Consider the following 24333-nt stretch of genomic DNA (forward strand, 5'->3'; position numbering starts at 1 on the left):
GGGGGTTTCGTCACAGACAAATGTGCAAATCGATTTTCCACCCTAGTGTTCGTATCATGTGCGATTCCCCTGCAATAACATGCCCTTGTGTTTCACACACACTCGCACACGTCTGTGGGTTCGGGCTTCAGGAAAAAGTGCGAGTGTGTGTTTGTGCAGATATAAATCATTTCAGCACAGCTGCAGTCTGCTGCTCTACTATCCTCAGATAAGCTTCTCAAATCTCCCTCCAACCATCATGTGGCCTCTCAGCCTGGACGCCGCTCAAACATCTCCAGTGTGACAGCATGTGTTTGCCTTGTGTTGAATGTGAACGTGTTAGTGTGAGTGAGTGTGTGATTATGGGTGGAACTAGTACCTACTAATCCCTGCAGGCTGAGACAATCTACTGCTGCTCTCTGGGCATCGGCGGCTAATGTGAAGACGCTTTTCTGACATTTTACATCCACAAAGTTTCATAAAAAGCGATGAACATGTGAAACAAACATTAGAAAATGAGTAAATTATGATTTCCTTGATCACAGCAATCACTCATTACATTTATTTTAGAGTTAAACGGTCAATTAATCAGCAAACTCAACGCTAATGAAGACAAAACGACACAAACTTTGTGTTAAACTCCCCTTTCATTCATTCAGTTGGTTCGATCCAACCAGAAGCAGCTGCCTCTTATTTCCTGATTACAAATACCCGCAAATATGTTAGTTTTAGTGAAAGTAGCTGCTGTTAATAGCTCTTTTTGTTCCCCTAATTTGCTTTATGCATCATAGATGACGTTTTTTTCACAATTTGACTTGTTTTCTTACACAAACTGTACTTTTTTTAGCCCTCTTTCGTTCAGCCAGTTCTAATCCCACCAGAAGCAGCTGCCTCTCATTCCCTGATTACCTGCTTTCAAGCAGGTGTATCTACAACCACCTGAAAATACGTTCATTTTAGTTAGAGTAGCTGCTGTTGTCCACTCTTTTTGTTCCCTCTGAATTGTTTATGCAACATAGACGAGATTATTTTAGAGTCAAAGTTTTTCTGCCAGTTTGGCTTGTTTTCATGCTGAAGAACTAACGTTTGAGTAAAATGATGACATCGTGAAGTAAACTGGTGTCTGAGTGAACAGAAGCAACACAATTTTATGAGCAGTAGAAGAAAACATGCTTTTAATTAATTAAACAAAAGCTAATGTGAGAAAACATTAAATTTGTCACCAAAAACTGCAGAAACGCTGCTGCTAAAACCAATAAAACAGAGCTGAAGTAACAAGAAATACTAGAAACGGATGAACAAATAATTAAACTATGATTTTTGTCTTTGTCATAACATCACTGATTACATTTATTTTACAGTACAGTCAGTTAAGCAGAAAACTCAAAAATAATGAAGACAAAACACCTACACAAACTGCTTCTCACCCCCTTTCATTCTCCCAGTTGGTACGATCCAACTAGAAGCAGCTGCATCTTGTTTCTTGATTACCTGCCTTCAACCAGGTGAGACTACAAATACCTTCAAATATGTTTAGTCAAAGTAACTGCTGTTGTTGACTCTTTTTGCTCCCCTAATTTGTTTTAGGCATCATAGGCAAGATTATTTTAGATGAAAAGAAGTTTTTTCTGTCAGTTTGGCTTGTTTTCATGTTGGAGAACTAAAAGTTTGATGAGTAAAATGATGAAATAATGAAATAAAATGGTGTCTGAGTGAACACAAGCAACACTATTTCATGTGCACTTGAAGAAAACATCTTCTAATTAGTAAAACAAAAGCTAAATTGAGACACACATTGAAGTAGTCATCAAAAAACTGCAGAAAAACTGCCACCAAAACCAAGAAACCGGAGCTGAGGTAGCATTTAATACTATAATCTCATGAACTAATGAGTAAACCTGGATTATTTCCACTGCATCATCTAATTGCATGATTCCAATATTAGATTTGCTGCATCCAGCTGCAGTCTTTCATTAATTAGACGCATGTTTATCACTTAATTCTTTCATGGCATCTTTGGTAGCAGCGTTTCTGTATTTGCTGTCTGTTTCAATGTCTTTAGATTTGTTTGTATTTATTTTTCTGGTGTCAATCCAGATGTAACTGGTGTGTAGAGACTCCAAATCTTAATGTGTTTGAGCCATTTTTTTCCATCTTGAAAGCGTGCTAATCCAAGCTTTCCTTCCTCTTGTAAACTGTTTCTTTTAAAATGCCATCGTTTGGTGCACTGTAAAACATTTACAACAGGAATTTATTTAAATCAAAGCAGCATTTTTATTGTAAATATACAAATTTCCAGACCACTTTAAAACTTCTTAACATGAGTTCTTGACTTCTTTAGGTTTGTTTCATTGTTTCAGTTGTATTAATTTGCGATGGTTTAATTCTAAATGAAATGTGTGTTTGTGAGATTTTAAATCTTCATTTGTTTCCAAGTCAAATAAAATCGACTTGATGCTCAAAATTACTAATAATTCTCTAACTTGATGCTTTTAAGTAAGTTTTTGGAGTTTGGAGACAATGGTTTGGTCAGATTACTGCATCTAAACCCACTTTTTTTACAAGATGGAAGGAAAAACAAAAGGCAAAAGCCACCTGAGTGGCTAAAACAGGCTGTAGAAAAGTGAGAAATCTGAAGAAAAGGTGGTGCTTAGAGAAGACCAGAGTCTCAAAGCTGCATGAAGGCAGATGGAGTTTGGATTTAGGCTCCTGTGAACGGAGCTGTCACATTTCATTCTTCACTTAGTGGGCTCAAAATCACACACTAGCACACACATAGTCAAACAAAAACACATGCAAACCTGCAAAGTCATGCATTCAGATACACCCTACCATCTAAAAAACTGTCTTGTATGTTTAAATATTTTTAGTCCACATCCAAAACTAATTAAATTTAGATAATTAGGAAGAGGGAACAAACTAGTTGGCATTTTTCTGGACAAAACAGTGATTTAAATGGGTTTAGGTTACATTTTTATACTGGAGGAGACAAATAATGCATTTTGTAGACATCAAATTGTACCATTCTGCATAAATTTGCAGTGGAAATGTCTGAAAATTGCACCAGGTGGTAATTTAAAGTATAATCGAATATATGAAGCTAATTACATTCTTAATAAATGTGTTACAGGTTCCGTGATGCTCAGATGCAGGAATGAGAAGGAGACTGATCGAGTTCAAAAAGAGTTTTATTTTACAGAAAATTCAGAATACAAAAACTAAGCCAGAAAACTACGACAGGAAATGACCTTTAATACAAGCGACAAAAAAACAACAACTCAGGAGTCCTCCTAGAGGACTGGTGTGGAACACAAACAGCTAAATACAACTAACCCACTTTAGGTATAACTTAGGTAGTGGAGCGAGAAAATTCCAGATTTATAATTATGTAAAAATTAACTCTAGCAACACCAATATAAATTCAGCAAGTGAAAGTAGAAGAGAACTAAACTAGGAAGTGGAGACCACTTGCTGAATAAATCAACTCAAAGTGAAACTACAAGTTAAATCAGAACAAGAGAAATATACAAAGCTGGTTCAGCGAGAAAATACACAAGAGAATTAAACTAGGAAGCAGAGACTTCTCACTGAATAACTCGACCTCAAACGAAACTACTAGAGAAATATACAGAACTGGCAAGCCAGGAATAAACACTAATAGTGACTACTCTCAACAAACGAACTAAACAATTTGGAAGTCAGGGATGCTCGTGCTGAGACTTGGCTCAATCAGCATCTGCTGATGCTGATTGGAACTGGCAACACCTGCTGCTGCAGCCTCTGTGCAGAACACAGCTGAGCAACAGCAAAGAATGGGGAAAGGAAGAAAAACCCTATCTGGAGCCTGCAGGAGCAAAAAAAAAATTACAGCTTCAAAATGTTGCTGCATCGCTTGATTGTACGACTATAATAAGATTTTGTAACTGAGACCTCAACTTCATAATTACAAGACGTCCTTTTTTTCCCTTGGACTCTACGCCGACGATGTGCTTCTGTTCTTACACAAACAACACATGATGAAAAACTGCTAAAGGTCATACTGTTAAAGTTTTCTGGTTAGAAAATGATGCTTCTAAAAACCATTTTCACCTGGAAAATGTGTTCCTTCTGCTCACTAAAGGCAACACTGCTGTATGAATCAGTCAGCATTGTGTAGAAGACAAATACACACCCTCATAAACACATGCACCGAGCTGACATGTGCTTCTAGTTGAGGAAAGTCTGAGCGGTTTTGGTACGAAGGCCTTTTGCACACACAATATAGCTCAGTGAGGATGCATTAGCCATTACCTTCCCAGCAGAGAGTCCCTAATGAGCAGGAGAGAGCTCAGCACCTCCACCACTACCACTACACACTAACACCATTCAGAAATGCAACACACACATATACATGCACACACATTTAGAACAAACATGCAAAAACACACATTGCTTCACTCGTGTGGGATTTTTTCAAGCCAGAGAGTGAAAACAGATTCCACCCCTCCTTTCTTTTGGTAAAATATATTGATGTAATTCTCTGTAATCTAATAATCTAATCAACAGCAAGGGGTCCAGTATGACTCTAATAGCACTAGGCCCAGGATAAAATATGGGATTCAGCATAACAAAGTGGTGTTTTGTATGAGGAAGTTTGGACCTTTGTTTTTAATTTGATGATCTTAAACTTTCTGTATTTATAACACAACTCTGAGAAAATTTATTTTCATAAAAACACCAAAAGTCATCAAACTCCAGGCAGCAGAAGATGAGATGTAAGCCTTTTTGTCAAGGATCAAGCTCAGTAAACACTACATTTCCCATATTGCAGCTTTAATAGTGTCTAGTAAGTAACTACTTCCATTAAGTTCCAGACACAGGCTTTCTGTTTGCAGTCCTTCAGCCCAAACTTAATAATTTCCACAGACATTAAACCGCCCCAGAAGACATTATTCAGTGTTTATTTTACGCTCTGACTAGCCACAGTTTTCAGACGGTTCTGTAGTTCTTTTGGCTAAGAGGGGCATGCTGTTAGAAAATAAATTATGATCAATTTATCAACTAATTTACTTGACCTCAGTCTGGATTCTCCTGTATATTTTACTAATCTGCAGTGGAAGTAAAATGCAAAAAGTTCAGCTTACTTCATTACAAATACAATCACTTTGTATTAAAATGGTCTATTTATCAGTTTCTATGGAGGAAATTCAAGAGTTTTATCATCAATACATTGAGAAGCCTAAGCTAAACTGCATTTACCTTTTGTTTTACTGACGTGGAGGAAGAAACCTGGAGGTAACATGACCTCAGTCCCATAAATTACATTCTTATACTACTAAAATACACCGTCAATTATTCAGTCAAATGTGCAAGAGTTATTTATTTTTTTAAAGTTACAGTTAAGTTGTGAAGTTCTTCTGTTTTATAAACTGATATCCCACTTGTCTAGTCACTATGTTCAGATTGACGATGAGGTCGGGCCTGTTGCTGAGGAGTATCTGGAGGTTCAAGATGGGACCTTCTTCTGGGAAATTTTAACATCGGTAGACCAAGTGCATTGAAGTCGAAGGAAACTGTGGGAAAATAATGCAAGAACAGTCTTTCTAATGTGACGTTTTCGAAGTGGCCTTGTATATTTGGTGCCTAAACTTTGAGACGACATATGTTGTGAATCTGTGCTGTATAAATAAAATTTAATTAAACTAGCGCAAGCCTTTAACATGTAGGTACCTTTGTGAAATTGTCAACCAAAGCATGATATTTTTCCAATACTAGCCATGCAGCAAGTGAGATCCAAATAGTTTAGCCACCTGACCTGCACCGTCTGCCTTCTGTCTGCTTCCCAAACTTAAATCCCATTTGCACCATTTTCAGAGTGATGAGGTCATGCTGAGAATCTAGAGACTCAAGTTGTGGGATCTGGAAGGCATAGTGAAGTTTGAGCATCAGTGAACCAAGTGCATTGAAGTTATTAAAGACTATGTAAAAAGAAAATTATGCAAGAACAGTCTTTCTACTGTGACGTTTCTGGGGAAGCCGAGAACTTTTTGAAGTACCATTGTAGTTTTGGTGCAACATGCAATGAATTTTTCAACCATAGCATGACGTTTCCCTAAAACTATCCATGCAGCAAGTGAAAACACCTTATATACCTGACTCTCCCAAAAAATCTTATACAGCTAAATAATATTCTCAATTATTCAGTCATATGTACAATGTATTTTTTGTAAAGTTACATTTAAGTTGTAAACGTCTGATGCTTCCCAAACTGAAATCCCACTTGTATCATTTTCACATTGATGATGAGGTCATGCATGTTAAAGAGTATCTGGGGATCTGCCAAGGCACAATGAAGCTTGAGCATCAGTGGAACAGGTGCATTGAAGTTAAAGGAAACTCTGTTGTAAAATAATGCAAGAACAGTCTTTGTTCTGTGATGTTTTTGGAGTATCCTCATAGTTTTGGTGCCAAAGCCTAACCAAGCTTCTACCGTTGTGAAACTTTCAGCCAAAGCATGATATTTTCCTGAACCTCAAAATGCAGCAAATTAGAATTTAAAGTAGAAAAGTGAAAAAGAAGATTGAGTCTGCATGGTCTGATTTTTATCTGCTTCCCAAACTGAAATCCCACTCGTCTGGTCGCCATTTTCAGATTGGTGATGAGGTCATGCATGCTGCTCAGGAGAATCTGGAGACTCAAAATGTGACTTTTTACCATGAAGGAACAGCAAAGGTTGAACATAGTGCATTGAAGTTGAAGGAAATCATGTTAAAAATAAAGCAAGAATGATCTTTCTCCTGTGTGTTTTTGCAGTGGCCTCGTAGTTTTAACTTAACCAGGCTTCTAACGTTTGGTTATATTTGTGGAATTGTCAACTAAAGCGTGGTATTTTTCTAAACCTAGCCATGCAGGAAGGGAAATCTGAAAGTAAAAGAGAAGATTTAGTCTGCACAGTCTGACTTCTATCTGCTTCCCAAACTGAAATCCCACTTGAGTCATTTTCAGATTGATCATGAGGTCATGTATTCTGCTGAGGAGAATCTGGAGACTGAAGACTCAAACCGTCAACCAAAGCATGATATTTTCCTAAACGTAGCCACACAGCAGGTGAAAGTTGAGAATAAAGTGGAAAAAGAAGAACAATGATCCCAAATGGGACGTGAACCTTGGATGAAGGTCTTGTAGTTGACTTTCAAACTGGAAATCTTACTTTTTTGTGTGAAAATACATTTCTTCTGGTTTGTAAATGACAATGCAGTTTCGCTGAGTACAGGTGTAATTTTTCGGAAATAGGTCTGCATGGATAGATGTTCCCATGGATACCCGATGACATGGATTTGACTGTAATCTGGGTGAAGTAATCCTTCGACCGGCCTGTCGGTGCATTCCCTCCAGAGCGCCATCATTAACACATTAGAGACTCACCGCCCTGTTGCTCTTTCACATTTTATTGCCGCTCTGGACAGATCTATTGGACCACACCTATTCAGAGTTAACACATAATAAAGGAACGGCTGCACATTTAGATAGTTTACTGTATGTCAGTCGCTGATCGGCGTGCTTTAGATTTCTGGCGTTACTTGGAGAAGACTCACTCGGTTTGTGGCCTTTGGCGGCCTGTTGGTGAGAAGGGAAAGCAAAAAACTCTTCTTTCATCTGGGCTACATCATATGATCAGGTTCATTTTTATTTCCTGCATGTGTCAGAAAGCACCAGTATGATCCCAGCATGGTTATGTTTCTGGAAGGCCTTTACCTGCTTCAGTAACTGGACAGACTCGAGTGATTTTCGTCCCCTTTTTCAGGGTCTCGTAGTACAACATTACACAATACAAAACACATGTAAGAAGAAGGGAATGTCCCTGATCAGCACAAAGTCACAAGACTTATCGCCCCTCACATTTAACCACCGCGAGGCTATTTTGTTCCTTCCCACAGGTGTTAGGAGTTAATGCTGGCGGTCATGTGATGGCCGCTTGGCTTGGGTCCCTCAGGATGCCGCAGAAGCTTCGAGGCTGTGAACAACCAGCCCCGCGGCCTTCATCTGGGTTAGGAATAACAGTGTTAACAACTTCTCACACTGCACAGCCACACAGCAGCACTCAGAGCGCATAACAAGGGAGACGGTGAAGCTGCAGGAATTTTAGAAAAGAAACCTGAAACATGCCGCGTGTTCTGTGGTGGGACTCGGAGAGGACTGGATCCTGGAGGGTTTTCACCTCAGAATATTGGGTTTGTTTGTGTTAAAGAGTGGAGCTGATTGGAACTGAAACAATGTGGGTAAATCAACACTTTAGATCAGATACAGAGCTTTGATCTGTCAGTTGTGCTGCTTTTGTCCTTGAGTTCTTGCAGTTCTAATGGCCAGAAAATAAAACAGAAATACACACTATGGTTCAAAGGTTTGGGGTCACCCAGACAATTTCATGTTTTCCATGAAAACTCCCACTTTTATTCATGTACTAACATAACTGCACAAGGGTTTTCTAATCATTAATTAGCCTTTCAACACCATTAGCTAACACAATGTAGTATTAGAACACAGGAGTGATGGTTGCTGGAAATGTTCCTCTGTACCTCTATGGAGATATTCCATTAAAAATCAGCTGTTTCCAGCTAGAACAGTCATTTACCACATTAACAATGTCTAGACTGGATTTATCATTCATTTAATGTTATCTTCATTGAAAAAAAATGCTTTTCTTTCAAAAATAAGGCCATTTCTAAGTGACCCCAGACTTTTTAACAGTAGTGTACATACCAAACTACAAACAAGATTATAGTTGGATAAATGTAAATACTTCAAACATATGGCTTATTTTTTCTTGTTGTACTGTATTTAGGTAGATACTTGATTGATCCTGAGGGAAATTCAAGAAACCAACAGCATATTAAACATACAGAATACACAGAAATAAAACATAAGAACAGAGCACTAAAATATAAAGGCATAATTATGTACAGAATGTATATACTAAAGCTAAAAAATTGTGTAGATGGTATGCAAATAGGCAGAAAATATAAATCAGGAACTGTGCAATTAGTAATGTATTATATGTAGTATAGTACTTAGATTTTTTAATACTTTTTTTTCTTATTTTTACTATAAAATACCAGCAGGATTTTGCAAATGATTCCTTATGCTGGGACAATTTACACATTATTTTGCAGGTTATTTTTCTTAAATGTAACATGTGTGAACCTCTAGATAGCTTGAATTTCCCCCGGGGGAATCTATCTATGTAGAAATCTAGAAATCTTTTTAGACTGGGAACCTGTGAACTGTGTTAAAGGGTTTGTTCACCCAAATCATATTGTCTTCATCTGTGATTTAAAACTGTAGGAAACTGAAGCTTTTTTTTTTCAAAATAAAGCTGTAGTTTACTGAACTTTAAAGATCAATGTGTGATATTAGCATTTCATGAACCACTATTGGTTCATGTTTTTACACTTTTCCATACACAAACTGAACACTGACACCTCAAAAGCAGTATGTTCAAAAGAATCTTCAACTGGATAAAAAAAAAAATCCAGATTACAGATATAAATGTGGTTAACGTGATACCAACAGCCACATTTTGTTTGACATATCTACATATTTTTAGGTTTTCCGTGTCTTTTTATGATGTCAAACTGATAGACAAAGTGTTTAGATGAAGTGGTGTGAATCAACACTTGAAAAGCAAAAAAGAGTGATGAAGTGTGAGTTTTTCATTCTGGAGAGCATGCTCCGTCTTTGATTCAGATTCTGTTTTCACACTGGTTTGAAATCTTCTTAAAAATTGCATTAAAAATGACCAGTTTTCATTTGTCTGTAAATGTGAGAGGTTCAAAGTCAGTCTGATGTTACAAACGCTGATTTAAATTCAGATTTTTGAGTCTAGTTATGTCTCCTCAGGTTCCCTCATTCCTTCTCTGCTGGGGGTCATAATGACGCTTCCAGGCTAAATTAAATAACATGATCTCAGCGTAGACAGAAAAGCTAAACGAGAAACAAAAGGTGGAAAGAAGCCGACAACATCCAGACACTGATATCATCTGAGCTAAACGAAACGGACACATTCTGCAACGTGGAAGACGAGGATGCCACAGAAAATTTCCCTCCTGATCTCATCAGGATTTCAGGTTAAGCAGCTGGAAGAGGTGTCTGCAGACATACCTCTGGCCTGGAGAGCAGCTCTGACCTCGACCGGCGTACAGAAAATACATCTGGATGCAGGCAAGATCATTGAAAACACACAACCTCAGCCAGCAGCATGGAGACGAACAGACATAATGGATGACAGAGATACAAAAACACTGTAAAGTTGTGCATAAAAGCTGTAACACCTCTGCATTTAGCTGCATTTTAAAGGCTGCTGCACCCTGAACATCAACTTTTGCAGTGAAACTTGTAATCCTGCTCGTGGAAAAATCAAAAAAGGGTCAAATACTGAGGGGATATCATTGTTTTAGGGTTGTGCAAGAGTGAGAGAGTTCTCTTCTGCAGCTTTGGTGGGTCGAAGCCTTCATAAAACATATTTAGGGATAAATAAAGAAAACATGCACCTACAAGATCGAGCAAGGGAAGTTTATCTGTATAGCACAATTCATACACAAGGCAATTCAAGAAATACATTTAGAAAAATTATTTAAAGGTAGACATGCAGTAAAATCATAGAAATAAAACATAAAAGTAGACATCAAGATCATAAAAGTGCATTAAAAGTATAGAAAATGAATTATCTAAGAGAAAGCTGCAGTGAACAATCTGATTTTCTGTCCTGATTTAAAAGAGCCGACAGTCTGAGTAGACCTCAGGTGTTCAGGAAGTTTGTTCCACAGGTGAGGAGCAGAATAGCTGCAACTACACACAGCCAAGATTTATTAGTTTGCAGCAGACTTTAATGTTTATGAATGCAAATTGTGAAATATTTTGAAATTATGCACACACATAATGACAAAAATACTTTTAAAAAAACAGGCGAGCAACATTATATTTCTGTGCGTTTATTGGATGAGCACAGCTGTTGGAGGCTGCATGTCCGTTAGCGGCCACCAGGGGGGAGATGTGAGTCTTTTTTCCTGAACTCTCTGCAGCCTCCTGTTGCCAGAGTCTGTGTCCTGTTAAAGGTTTTTAAAGGCCGCCCTGAGAAACTACAAATGCCGTCTTGTTTTGGAGCAGGAGGCCACACATCTCCCAGTGTTCCCAGGCCCCGGCACTGGTGAGGGGTTTCCACCTCTGCTGGTAATGGCAACCTCGGCTAATTAACCACAGGCATTTAATTTGAGCCTGGAGGAGACCCGAGCCCTCGCTTCCAAACGTCCCCGGAGGAAACGGGGACGAGGGGGAAGGCGGGCGGACCAATAAAAATGAACAGGATTTAGAGGTTTGGGCCGGAGCACCTGTCACACGCAGCCTGAGAGCAGCGAATGCTATTGATGAACCGGGTAAGGTCGGGCCCCGACAGCACCGGGGGCCTCCTCGGCTTCGTTGGATCTCCGGCGCAAAGCCAGGGGAATTGTCGGACACCTGTCAATCATTCCGGGGAGGGAAACAATCTGCGCTCGGCTACTGTGTCCGAGCCGTAAGACGGTTAATCTGGGCCGAGGCGAGCTCATGACATTCTCACGGAAACCCCTGTAACAAGATAATGATCTTACAGTATTACACCAGCAAGCAGAGACATTTTGCACACTAGCACATTATGAAGGGCGAGATGAGTAACATGCTCCTCGGCCGTAAACAGACTTGGGATTGTCTGTGCGGCTTTTGTGGAGAAACTTGTGCTGCCAGCGGTGTGGCTGGATGATGGATGAAGAGGATACGAGCATCACACAGGACTGTTCTCCTTATTCCTAAATCTGTCTTGTTTTTGGATCCTCGCAGCACTGAGGAAGAGTCTTGGATGTAGACGTAAAACCTCTTCAAGAACTAAAACAAAGTGCCTTCAGCTGAGAAACTGTCCAATAAAATTCTGTTCAACCAACAAGCTGTGTTGAATTAGTGTGTCCTTTACAATCAAAAGTATTTAAAATGGGGATGTTTTTAAGAACCTGAAATCTTTAAAGTGGAGAAAAATTGAACTATGATGCCAATTTAATAATTTACTACAACTTATTTTGTTGTTTTACATCAATTAACACAGAATATCCCTTTAAATTACACATAAATTAAATAACATTGTTTTGTCAACGTAACTCATCAAAACAATGGTTTCATCAAAATACAAGAATTTGAATTCATGCAAACCTAAACTAATATTTACGCCTCAAATAACCCATTTAGTTGATTTATTTCCTTTAGTTTTCCACCACAGATAAGGAGAGTCTGGGTCAGATTGCTGTGGTTGCTGAATAAGTTTAGAATTTTTTGCAGGTTTTTAGATTACGTTGAAGGTTACATGATGGATGAAGAGGATACGAGCATCACACAGGATGGTTTTCTTTATTCCGAAATCTGTCTTTTTGGATCCTTGCAACATCGAGAAAGAATCTTGGATGTCAACGTGAAACATCTTCAAGAACCACAACAAAGTGCCTTCAAAAGTTTTAAATACACTGAAAAGAAACTTCTCTGATAGTACTGTAATTCATTTAAATATTTGATTACTATAAGCCAATTATTCATGTTTAGCTAGCTTTGTGTTCCTTCTAGCTAATAATTTGTTCCTGTTAGCTGACCACTGATACTTCTAGCCAACTTTTTATTATATTTAGCCTGTTTATGACTTTTAGCCAACTATTTATTACTTTAATCCAACTATTTGTGTTTAGCTTGCGTTGTCTTCCTTCTAGCTAACAATTTGTTCCTGTTAGCTGACCACAGATACTTTTAGCCAACTATGCTTTTATAGTTGGTTGACCTTTTGTTCCTTCTAGCTAACCAGTTGCTACTATTAGCTAACTATATGTTCCTAATTGCTAACTATTGATACTTTTACCCAACTATTAATTTAATTCAACTATTTGTGTTTAGCTAATGTTATGTTCCGTCTAGCTAATACCTTGTTCCTAGCTGACTATTGATACTTTTAGCCAACTATTTATTACTTTAATCCAACTATTTGTGTTTAGGTAGCGCTGTCTTCCTTCTAGCTAACAATTTGTTTCTGTTGGCTGACGATACTTTCAGCCATTGGTTTTTTTTAGAGTTGGTTAACCATTTGTTCCTTTATCTAACCAGTTGTTACTATGAGCTAACTATATGTTCATATTAGCCCAACTATTTATTACTTCACGCCAACTATTTATGTTTAGCTAGTGTTGTGTTCCTTCGCCGACTGTTTGTGGATAAAAAAAATAAACAGATGATGGATATAAATGGGGAGAAACTTTTTACACCAACTGAGCAAAATGTAGCCACAAGACCCACAAATGTGTCTGAATTTACACGGCATGTTGACACACTTTTGGTAGAACTTTCCCTCCAAACTTGAGCTTCTCAAAGCAGCGTGTTGTGGGTCCACAGGTGTTGTGAGATGTGACTGTGGTTGATTTTCTCCTCTGAGAAAACTCCATTAGTTCAGGGAAAAGATAGGACTTCCCCGATCCCGTCTGTTCTGACCCCTGACCTCCCGTCTGCCCAGCCAGGATGACACCGGCACGATCGAATTTTTGTTATTTTTTTTGGTTCAAGGAGGCGGTGGGAGGATGGGGGGAGGTTTGAGGATTTAGCAAGAAATGAAAACCCACCTCCTCTGCCTTCTCCTCTTCCCTCTGTCATCCTGCAGCTGTCCCTTTTCCCTCTAATTTTTCTCTGTCAGATTTCAGCCTATAATTAGCAGAAAGACCTCGGTGACTCTGCGCACACATGTGAGTGTGTGTCGAGGCCGCCCAGAACTAATGGTCTAAATCCACCGCTCGGCTCCCCCCTCTCCGGAGTGACAGGTTCACATGTAGAGGACTTGGTTCTCACTGACCGTGCAGCCTTAAAGGGCAACCCCGCCGAGGTCTCCTCCACGGTGCCAAGGGGCATCTGTAAGCCCCCCGCCGAGTCCTTTTCCACCCGCCGCTCGGCATTCCGGCCGTGGCACGGAGCCCCCACCTGCTGCTGCATCGCGTTTAAACACCCGGTTTTATGGAAGCGGCTGAGATTCGGGGTCCGCGGCGGCTTTTCCATTACATCCCACCTCAGCTCAGAGTTGTGTAATCAAGGTCGGCGGTTTGTCCGGATGAGCTAAAGGTGCAGAGCGGGTCGGGTCCCGGTTCTTCCCAGAAATCAATTAGGGTCACTGAGATTCGGCCACCTGTCACTATTAGTCTGCCTCCTGAAGCCAGAAAACACAAATGCAAAGAGAGCCGGACATCAAACACTCTGAAAATAAAGGTTTAGACTCAACAAGAAACAGTTTGCATTGTTTTTTAGCATTTTGGTTACTTCTAATGACATTATGTTCAACCAAAAAGCTACACTGAGTTAAAATAATCAATGTTTCCGCTATGAAAGATATTCAAAATGGTGAGTTTCTTATTAATTGGTATAGTAAACACAACCTGAAGTTTAAAGGACCTTAAAGGGGAGAAAAATGGAGTTATGAAACCAAATTAATTAATTTACTATTCATTTTGCTGTTTTAAATCAATTAACACACAAATTTGTGTTTAAATTACACACAAGCTGATTTAATTGCCATTACGACGTCAACACAACTCAGCAAAACATTGTTTTCATTTTCAAATGTCTATTTAAATCAGCAAATTTTAATTTATATTTTGCAGCAATGCATTTTAAGAGGGGGAAATGAGTCTGAACTAATCTTTAGAATTTTTTTTTATTATTTGTTGTGCAACTCACCCAATCTAATTGTGATAATTAAGTATATTTTTCTTTATTGCATCAAGTATAAATTCCTTGTTCTTTTTGAAGCCTCTAGACATCTAAGCATTCATTTTCTTAAAGTAAATTTATCATTTCTGCAGTTAATATTTTGTGCAAAAAAGACAAAGTCCTAATATTTTCCATACTTCCCTACAGGATGAGTTCCTTATTATAATTAGCAAGTAAATCCCAGCTTTGCACAACTCCAACTTTAATCTCCAGTGCAGCAATGCAGCGCCTTTATCTCCTATTAATATTATTCAATCACATATTTAAATGGAAAATCAATAACTGGTAGCTGAAAGTGCAATAGTCCCCTTTGAAATGACACAGACACCATAAAGTGGCAAAAAAAAATATCTAAAAATTCAGTGCAAGTTTTTTAAAAGTCAGAAATACTACTACATAACTTTAAAATTTTTAAGAAATTTAAAATTTTTATACTAGTATTTACCAGTTTTGCACAACTCCAACCGGATCTAGCTTTTATCTCATATTAATATTATTTCATCACATACTTAACTGTAAGATTGGTAACTAAAGCTGTGACTGAAAAGTGCTGTATTTCCCTCTATAATAAAGTGCACCATAAAGTGGCAAAAAAACCTTAAAAATTCAATAAAATTTTTTAAAACTCAGAAATACTAGTGTAAAAGTTCAAATTTTTTAAAGAAATTGCTGGTTTGAGAGTGTTTAGCTAGTTTAATTATGGTTCACATGTATTATAGTTTATACTTTATGAGAGTATTATGTGTTTGCATGTAAAAAGAAATCTAATATGCAAAATAACTAATAAGCAGAACAGTTAAATGAATCTGAAAACTTATTAAACAGATTAAAAAGAGTGGTTTTCAATAGAAACACCCAATTTAATGTCAAGTAAGTGAAAGTTCATCTCTGCAAAAGACTAAACAAAGTGTATATATGATAATTATTAATCAGACACAACTAAAACCAGGTGCTTTGTGCTGAGAACTAAATAAAAGTAGTGCCTCCTCCACCTGCCATGGGAGCGCTTCACTTTTAATGGAAGAGGAAGAAGGTCGTCGCAGCGGCCTGAAATTCAAGTGTAACTATTTCCACTGTAATACCGAAGCATAAGTCGGCGTGCAAAATGAGACAAATGCCAGCCCGCATTTCAGACACGGCAATATTTCCTCGGAAACACGACACTCATCCTAGAGTAAACCGTGTCGTTAAAGGTCTTACAAAGTCATTCTTTTCCCCCTTTTTCTCACACTTCATTTGGGCATTACGCTAGTTTACGGAGGCTTTCTGCGGTTATGGAGGATTTGTGTGGTTTATCAAGTTTTCCTGGCTTTTCTCCCCCCCCTGGCCGTCTTGAAGCCACGACACTAAATCACACATTTGTCCAAACAGATGTGGCTTTCGGAGCACCTTTTCTCAGCGCCTCAATCGATTCGGATGCAAATCTGACCATTCATTCATGGTCTAGAAGGACATAAAGTTCTTCTTCTTTTCTCAGCTGTGTTTTTTTTTTTTTTTTTAAGCTAAAGTTAGCAGAAGAAAAGCTGTAAACAGATAAACACTGAGGACGTGATTGCAAAAATTCACACGAGGTTACCGGCAAACCAACAGACGGGGTGAAAAAAAAACCCAAAACAATAAAAAAACATTAAGTCACTGCAGCTTTGACTGACAAGTTCATGTGGGGAGATCTTTAGCGTAGCAACATAACTTTGGTTGCTAGGAATAACACCAGCAGATGGATGGACCGTCTGATTTTCCGCGCTGACCGACAGTACGAGGCCGCATCTGCTGCTGTGTTTATTTGTGTGCGTCAGCATGTGTGTGCTGAGGGCCTCGATTCTGAGTTTTGGCACCGGGAGGGAAAAAGTATTAGATTCAGGGGGACAAATAATTAACTGACATCAGCTGGTGGCGAGCCCTGCGTGGCCAAAAGGTTGCCGCTACAAATATAGCTGCTTTTTTTCCCAATAAATCGTGGTCGGTGCAGGCGGAGGCCTTTCAGATTGACAGAAAACACTGCGAGGCATTCGCTGCAGCCCTGATTAATGTGACAGAGAGGTCTTTCAAGTGTGCACCGAAATAGAATCAAACGCTTCGGACAACAGCAAAACAACGTTGTCTCGAGCGGTCGACCTGGTATAAACGGGAGAATCCGCTGGAGGACACCAGGAGACCCACAAAAACCTCTGACTTGACTCAACAAAACTCATCTGCACTCATGTTTTCACACAAACTGCTGAGCTAATTGAGATTCCTGTTTACATCGAAGTCAGGCAACAATATAACAACACATGGATAGTGCTCCAGAGGCAGAAAAACAGCTAAGACAATTAGAAAAAAAATATTTTAGACAAAACACAAGAATTAAACAAAATGCAAAATAAAAAGGGCAAATACAGCAATATTTGAAGCAGCAAAACCAATTAGGGTCATCTGTTGCTATTATTCTGCCCCCTGAAGTCAGAAAACCCAAAAACAAATAGAGGTAGATATCATACACCCTAAAAACAAATGCTGAGGCTCAACTAGAACCGTTTGCATATTATTATGTCAGCAAAATTCATTAAAACAATGTTTGTCTAAATCAGCTTATTTTAACTATTTTGCAACAATGCGTTTAGTAGTAGAAAGTAGAAAGTCTGAATTACTGTTATTTTCTTTAGATTGCTTTTTAGACTAAATGTTTTGCTTGATTGTGATCATTATCACTTGTCAGGGTTTTCCTATTAGCTAACTCTCGGCTAAAAGTAAGAAATAGTTAGCTAAAAGCATCAAATATTTATCATGTTTAGCTAGCTTCTTATTCCTTCCAGCTAACTATTTCTTCCTATTAGCTAAGCATAATGAATAGCTAGCTAACTACTGATATTTTTACTCAGCTACTTATTACTTTTGACCAAATATGTATTAGTTTTAGCCAACCCTTCATTATGTTCAGCCATCTATTTGTGCCTTCTAGCTAACCATTTGTTCCTTCTAGCTAGCTACTTTTCCCTATTCACTTAGCGTAACAAATAGCTAATTATTGATACTTTTAGCCAAATATGGTATTACTATTTATTATGTTAGCTAGCTTTTTGTTCCTTCTAGCCAACCATTTGCTACTATTAGCTAACTATATGTTCCTATTAGCTAACCATTGATACTTTAAGCCAACTACTTATTACATTTAGCAAACTATTTATCTCTTTAAGCCAACTATTTATATTTAGCTAGCTTTTTGTTCCTTCTAGTGAACCCATTCTTCCTTTTAGCTGACCATTGATCATTTTTATGGTTGGTTATCCATTTGTTCCTTCAAGCCATTTGCTACTATTAGCTAACTATATGTTCCTATTAGCTAACTATCGATTCTTTTAGCCAACTGTGTTATTTAAAGCAACTATTTAGGCTTTTTTCGCCTCCTAGCTAACCATGTGATCCTGTTAGCTGACTACTAATACTTTCAGACAACTATTTATTATGTTTAGCTAACTATTTGTTCCTTCTAGCAACAATTTTTTCCTATTAGTTCAGCAGAACAAATAGGTAACTATTGATACTTTTAGCCAACTCTTTATTATGTTTAGCTAGCTTTTCATTTCTTCTAGCTAACCATTTGTTCCTGTTCGCTAACTATTGATACTTTTAGCCAACAATTTGTTAGCTTTTTGTTCCATCTAGCTAACCAGTTGTGACCATAAGCTAGCTATTAATACTTTTAGCCTACTACTTATTACTTTTAGTCACCTATTTATTACATTTTGCTAGCTTTTTGGTCCTTCTCACTTATCTCTAGTTATTATTATTATTATTATTATTATTATTATTATTATTAATATTATTATTATTATTATTATTATTATTATTATTATTATTATTGTTATTGTTATTATTGTTGGTATTGTTGGTATTGTTGGTATTATTATCTTTAATATTATTATGACACACATGTTGAAATTTTACAGTGTACACAGTTCCAACAAAACTAAGTTCTGAAAATAAAAGAAAACTAAATGTAAATGCAGTTGTACTGTCAGTTGGGCCACATCATCATAATCCTTCCACTGCATGTTGGTCCGTCCTGCAGCTTGTGTGGTATTAAAGTAAAATAAAGTTCTGCCGTGCACAGATCATCATTAAACGTTGTGTTCATACTGCTAGGTTGGGCAGCGACTGCAGTCTGACCTACTGTGATACACGTGTGAAGACCGTCAGTAAACACCTCAGCGTACCAGGGTGTTGAGAGTCGGTACCGAGGTGTCCGGCTCAGTAACGGGGTGATATGTGGGAAGCTGCTCAGGAACCCATGTCAGCATCACTGGCACCAGAACCGTCGCAAGCTGGGAAAAGACTAGTTTTCCAGTCGGGGCGCACTGGCACCGAGCTCCATGGCCGGTTTAAACTGTTCTGGTGTCATAAAATTAGCACCTTTCTAAAAAGAAGGAGGGTGATGTTTGGAGAGGAGCCGTGATGGGGTGGGGGGGGGTCTTTTGGCAGCTGCCAGGTTAATGACGAAGCTGATGATATTTCTGCTTTTATTGACCTGTCAGTTCTTATCAGGGAGTTTCTCTGTAAACTGCAGAGGGACGAATGGCAGCGGTGGGAAGACGAGCAGGACCGCAGTGGTGACAGTAGGTGTGGAGAGGCTCGTTGCACCGCTAAACGTTGCGCTAACTAGATTTTCAAAGCTGCGACTTGTGAGTTAAATCAGTCAGAATTAATTTAGATCAAAGCCGGATGGTGCTGCAGGTCCAGCGTCTCACCGCCGAGCTATTCTCGGTGAGCGTTTTGTAATCATATCAACTCGCGGGCTTTTCTATTCCGTTTCACAAATCCATCCATCATTCAGGGAGCGTCGTGCCAGAGTCGGCCTCCGGAGAGAGAAAAAAAAATAATGTGTTCTCATTCATAAACCTTCACAATATATAAAATGATTTTTTTGTTGTTTTTTTTAATCTCCGAATGCTAAGCCAGCTACACACCACACACACAGAGCGGTTCACAAACGCTCTGCAAACAAGGTACAAATCCTGACAACTTTGCACACAAAGTTGAGCTCAATTTTAGCCTCCAAAGTAAACTATCAGTCCTGGTCCAGCACTTGGCCTTCACAAAGGCCCACTGTAGTTATCACCTAAAGTGTGAACGGACTGCTCTCTCTGCTTTTTTATAAACAATGTGCATCGGCCAAGAAAAACATCATAATTCCATTTATTTACTTTGAAAAAGATGTAATCTCTGGCTCTAGATATCTCCCAGTGTATCTTTGGCCAAAACAGGGTGAACTTTGGGTTTTTTTGTACACAGCGCAGCTCTCTGATTCCTCAACACTTTTCTATTTGATTTTCACATTCCTGCGCTGCGGCTCGCTGGGATTGAAGAGTCGGTGGGAGCCTGATGGTTGGAGAAGGAAGGCTGTTAGCAGATGTCAGCGGATAACAGCAGGATGGACGGAATGAATGAAGCTCTGTGCAGCTCCAAGGTGTGAATGTGAAGAACTGTGGAATAGTGAAGAGTTCAGCAGCAGCCACAGATGACCTGCATACAACATGGAGCTGCTGGTGAAATTAGTGCATAAGAAATGAATTCACTTTTAGAAGTAGAGGAACCCCGAGGAACATGTTGAGGTTCCTCATCATTACCACCATGGAGGAACCTCTTGAGCTCAAGATGATTCATAGAGGCAGCAGAAGTTCATTTATTATCATCATTATCATTATTATTATTATTATTATTAGTCGTGGTGGTAGTAACAGTTAGTTATAGTCAGCCAACAGTAACAAATAGTTAGCTTAAAGTATTAGATTAGTTAGTTAACAAAAACTAATAATAGGTCAAAATAACATGTAAGCTAAAAGTAGTCAATTAAATGAGTAGCTAAAAAGAAAGTAGTTGGCTTATTACTTTTAGATAACTATTTATTACTTTTAACTATTGTTACTTTTAGCCAACTACTTTATTCTTTTAACTAACTATTCGTTCCTCCTACCTAACTATTCATTCCCCCTAGATGACTATTTGTTCCTTCTAGCTAAGAGTTTGCTACTTTCAGCTATTTGGTCCTTCTAGCTAACAATTTTTTTCACTTAGCTAACCATTGATACTTTTAGCCAACTATTTATTATGCTTAACTAGCTTGTCCATCGTTTTAGCTAAATAGTTAGCTATTTTTATAAATGGCTAACTATTCATCCCTTTAAAGCTTCCTATTTATTCTTTTTAATTAACAGTTTTTTTCCTATTGGCTAACTATTTGTTCCTCCTAGCTAACCATTTGTTCCTTCGAGCTAACTATTCATTTCTCATTGCTATTTGTTCCTTCTTTCTATTTGTTCCTACTAGCTGACTATTTAGTTAGCTAACCATTGATACTTTTTTTACAACTATTTATGTTCAGCAAACTTTTTTCATTGTTTTAACTAAATACCTAGCCATCCTTCTTGCTAGCTATTTATTCCTTTATAGCTAACTATGTATTCATTTTAGTTAACTGTTTGCTCCTATTAGCTATTTGTTAAATGTAGCTAATTATTGATACTTTAAGCAATACTACATATTACTTACAGCTGACAGTTTTATTGTTTAGCCAGCTTTTTTCTTTTTAGCGAAGTATTTGTTGCTATTAGCTAACTATTGTTGCATTTAGCCAACTATATATTACGTTTCAGCAATTATTTATTATGTTAAGCTAGCTTTTTTCTTTTAGCTAACTTTTTTTTACACTTAGCTAACCATTGATACTTTCAACTATTTTTGTTTAGCTAGCTTTTTCATTGTTTTAGCTAAATAGTTAGCTATCCTTAGAGCTAATGATTTATTTGTTTAAACCATTTATTCTTTTTAGTTAACTGTTCCTATTAGCCAGCTTTTTTTTAGACATAGCTAACTATTGATACATTAAGCAAAAAATTACATATTACTTTTATCCAACAGATTTATTGCCTTTCCTCTGTCTTTTTGGCCCAGTATTTGTTTCTATTAGCTAACTACTGATGTTTTTAGCTAACTATATATTACATTTAGGGAACTATTTTTTATGTTTAGCTAACTTTTTGTTCCTTTTAGCCAACCATTTATTAATTTTAGGTATTTTTGTTATTATACGTTGTATATTGGAATGTACACAGAATAAAACTAAGCTCTGAAAATAAAGTGAAACAAAATGTAAATGCAGTTATAGTGTCAGTTAGAAAGAAAAAAAAATGTCCAGGAGGAACATTTTCTCTGAAGTGAACTTCCAGGAACCTCCTGAGCAAACAGGGTTCCTTGAATATCTCAAGAGTTCCTTTGTACAGTTAAAGAAAGAAGAATAACTATGAGACTAGCAAGTTGACCTTAAGATAAATCCAAACTGTTTTAGTTTGTGTAGAGGTGAAGCTTCCTCTTTTTTTTGTTAGTGTTAATGTTTAATAAAACTAGCAGAACACATGCATTTCTACTGTAAATATTAGTCCAGTGTGACATTAAGAGTAAGGGGTGATACACAGTCTACACTGCATATCAGACACAGCCGGACACACAGTCGGCCTGATATATGCTGTACCACATGCAGGAGCACATACTGGCAGCCTGGGTCACCGTACGTCGTCCTGGTGAGAGATTGATGTGTGCGCCGAGGAATCTTCATGTGATGTGACGATATCTGGAACATGCGACGGCTGCCCGACCGCATGCCAGGTGTGCTCCCCGTCCTCCTTTTAGATTTCCACTGGCCTTTAATGTGAAAAGCCCACCCTGCTGTAATTTGTGCTCCTCTTAAAGCGAGGTGGGACTCAATGACGGGAAAAGGTTGCGCCGACCCTTCGAACAGCCCCAGTATTAAAGTGAAACTGACCGAGAACGTAGTAATATAAACCTTTCTTCAATCCTTCTCTGTTCAGGAATACGTCAAGTTGGGACAGTTAATCTTTCAGCAGCTTATGCGTAGCTCGAAATATAATAAACGCGTCCAATAATAACAGATTTATTGGATTATTAACATCACGGAAAGCAAACAATGCCTTGGTTTACTTTAAAGTTGATTTAAAGAGAGTTGTCGGTATGTGCATTTTTACTGTGAAATATATACAACATAAAGCCACAATACTGCATCCGCATAAAACTTGAAGTGTTATTACTATGCAGGATTTCTATTTCTATACTCTGTGTATTGTACATATGCTCTGTACCTTGTGATCTATCTATATCTCCATCTGGCCCAACAGGTGCAACCTTACACGCAGCCGAAGCGTTCTGGAAATGTATCCCCATAAATCAATTTAGATATAATTACAGACAACACTATTCATCAGTCAGCGTGGGGCCATATCATGTCTTCTGAAATGATTATCATAGCAAGCTATTTTCACTGATGGAGCGATCAAATCATGAACCACTTTGGTCTCCTTCTCTTTCATGTGCTGCAGCTTCAAACGCTCATTTACCTCCGGATGAACATTTCATGCACGTACAGAAATTATTATTAGGGCAGGCTACTATGTGTTAATGCATATGGCACATTGTGTACAGCTGACATTTGTAAGACACTAATACGAGCGGGATTAGGAATTAGATCTTGTAATGCTGAAATAAATGCCGACATATACGACACAACAAATGGGTTCTTACGCCGCATGTCCTAATAATGCGCTAAGTGTAACTTTGAGGTTTATGTAAAACAGTCATGTGTAAAGATGCTACTAAAAAGCTACACTGACAAGAGCATGCATCCCAACGGCATTGACATATATACTGTCATGAACCAAAGTTTCCAATGACTCCTAGAACTTTGAATTTTCTGTGATGGAATCATTGAAACACATGAATCTTTGTCACTAAACAATCATGCATTTTTTTTTCATAGATTTATTAAAGGAAATATAATAAAAATCTGGAGGGTCATAAATATACATACAGCAGATGTTTGGTTAAAAGTCCTTTTTTCACCTCACTGAGGTTCTTTTGGTTTCAGTTCACAAGCTTCTGGTTTCTCTTTGACTCCTCTGGACAGAATTGGTTCAGTTCAACTAAATTTGTCGTCTTTCTGACTCAGACTTGTTTCTTCATCAGTCCACAGGTCCTTGATGGGTTTAAGTCAGGACTTTGGGGAGACCAGTCTAGAACCTTCATTCCAGCCTGATGGAACCATTTCTTTACCACGTCTGATGTGTGTTTGGGTTCATTGTCTTGTTGAAACATCCAGCTGTGTCCAAGGTCAACCTTCTGCTGATGGTTTTAGGTTTTCCTGAAGAATGTGGAGGTAATCCTCCTTCTTCATTATTCCATTAGCTTTGTGTAAAGCTCCAGTTCCACAGAGCATGATACTGCCACCACCATGCTTGATGGTAGGTTTGGTGTTCTTGGGGTTAAAAAAGACCCACTAAAGACAGTCTGAAACCAGTTCTAAACCAGTCTTAAAAAGGTCTAAAACCAGGACCAAAATCAAATCTAAACCAGTCCAAAAACATGTTCAGAACCAGTCAGAATACAGTCTGAAACCAATCCAACAAAAGTCAAAAACCAGTACAAAATCAGGACCAAAACCAAACCTAAACTACTCCTAAGAAAGTCCAAGACGGTCTGAAACCAGTCCTCATCCAGGACCAGATCCAGAGTAAAATAAAT

This window comes from Amphiprion ocellaris, chromosome 11 (assembly GCF_022539595.1).
Source record: "Amphiprion ocellaris isolate individual 3 ecotype Okinawa chromosome 11, ASM2253959v1, whole genome shotgun sequence".
NCBI classification, from domain to species: domain Eukaryota; kingdom Metazoa; phylum Chordata; class Actinopteri; family Pomacentridae; genus Amphiprion; species Amphiprion ocellaris.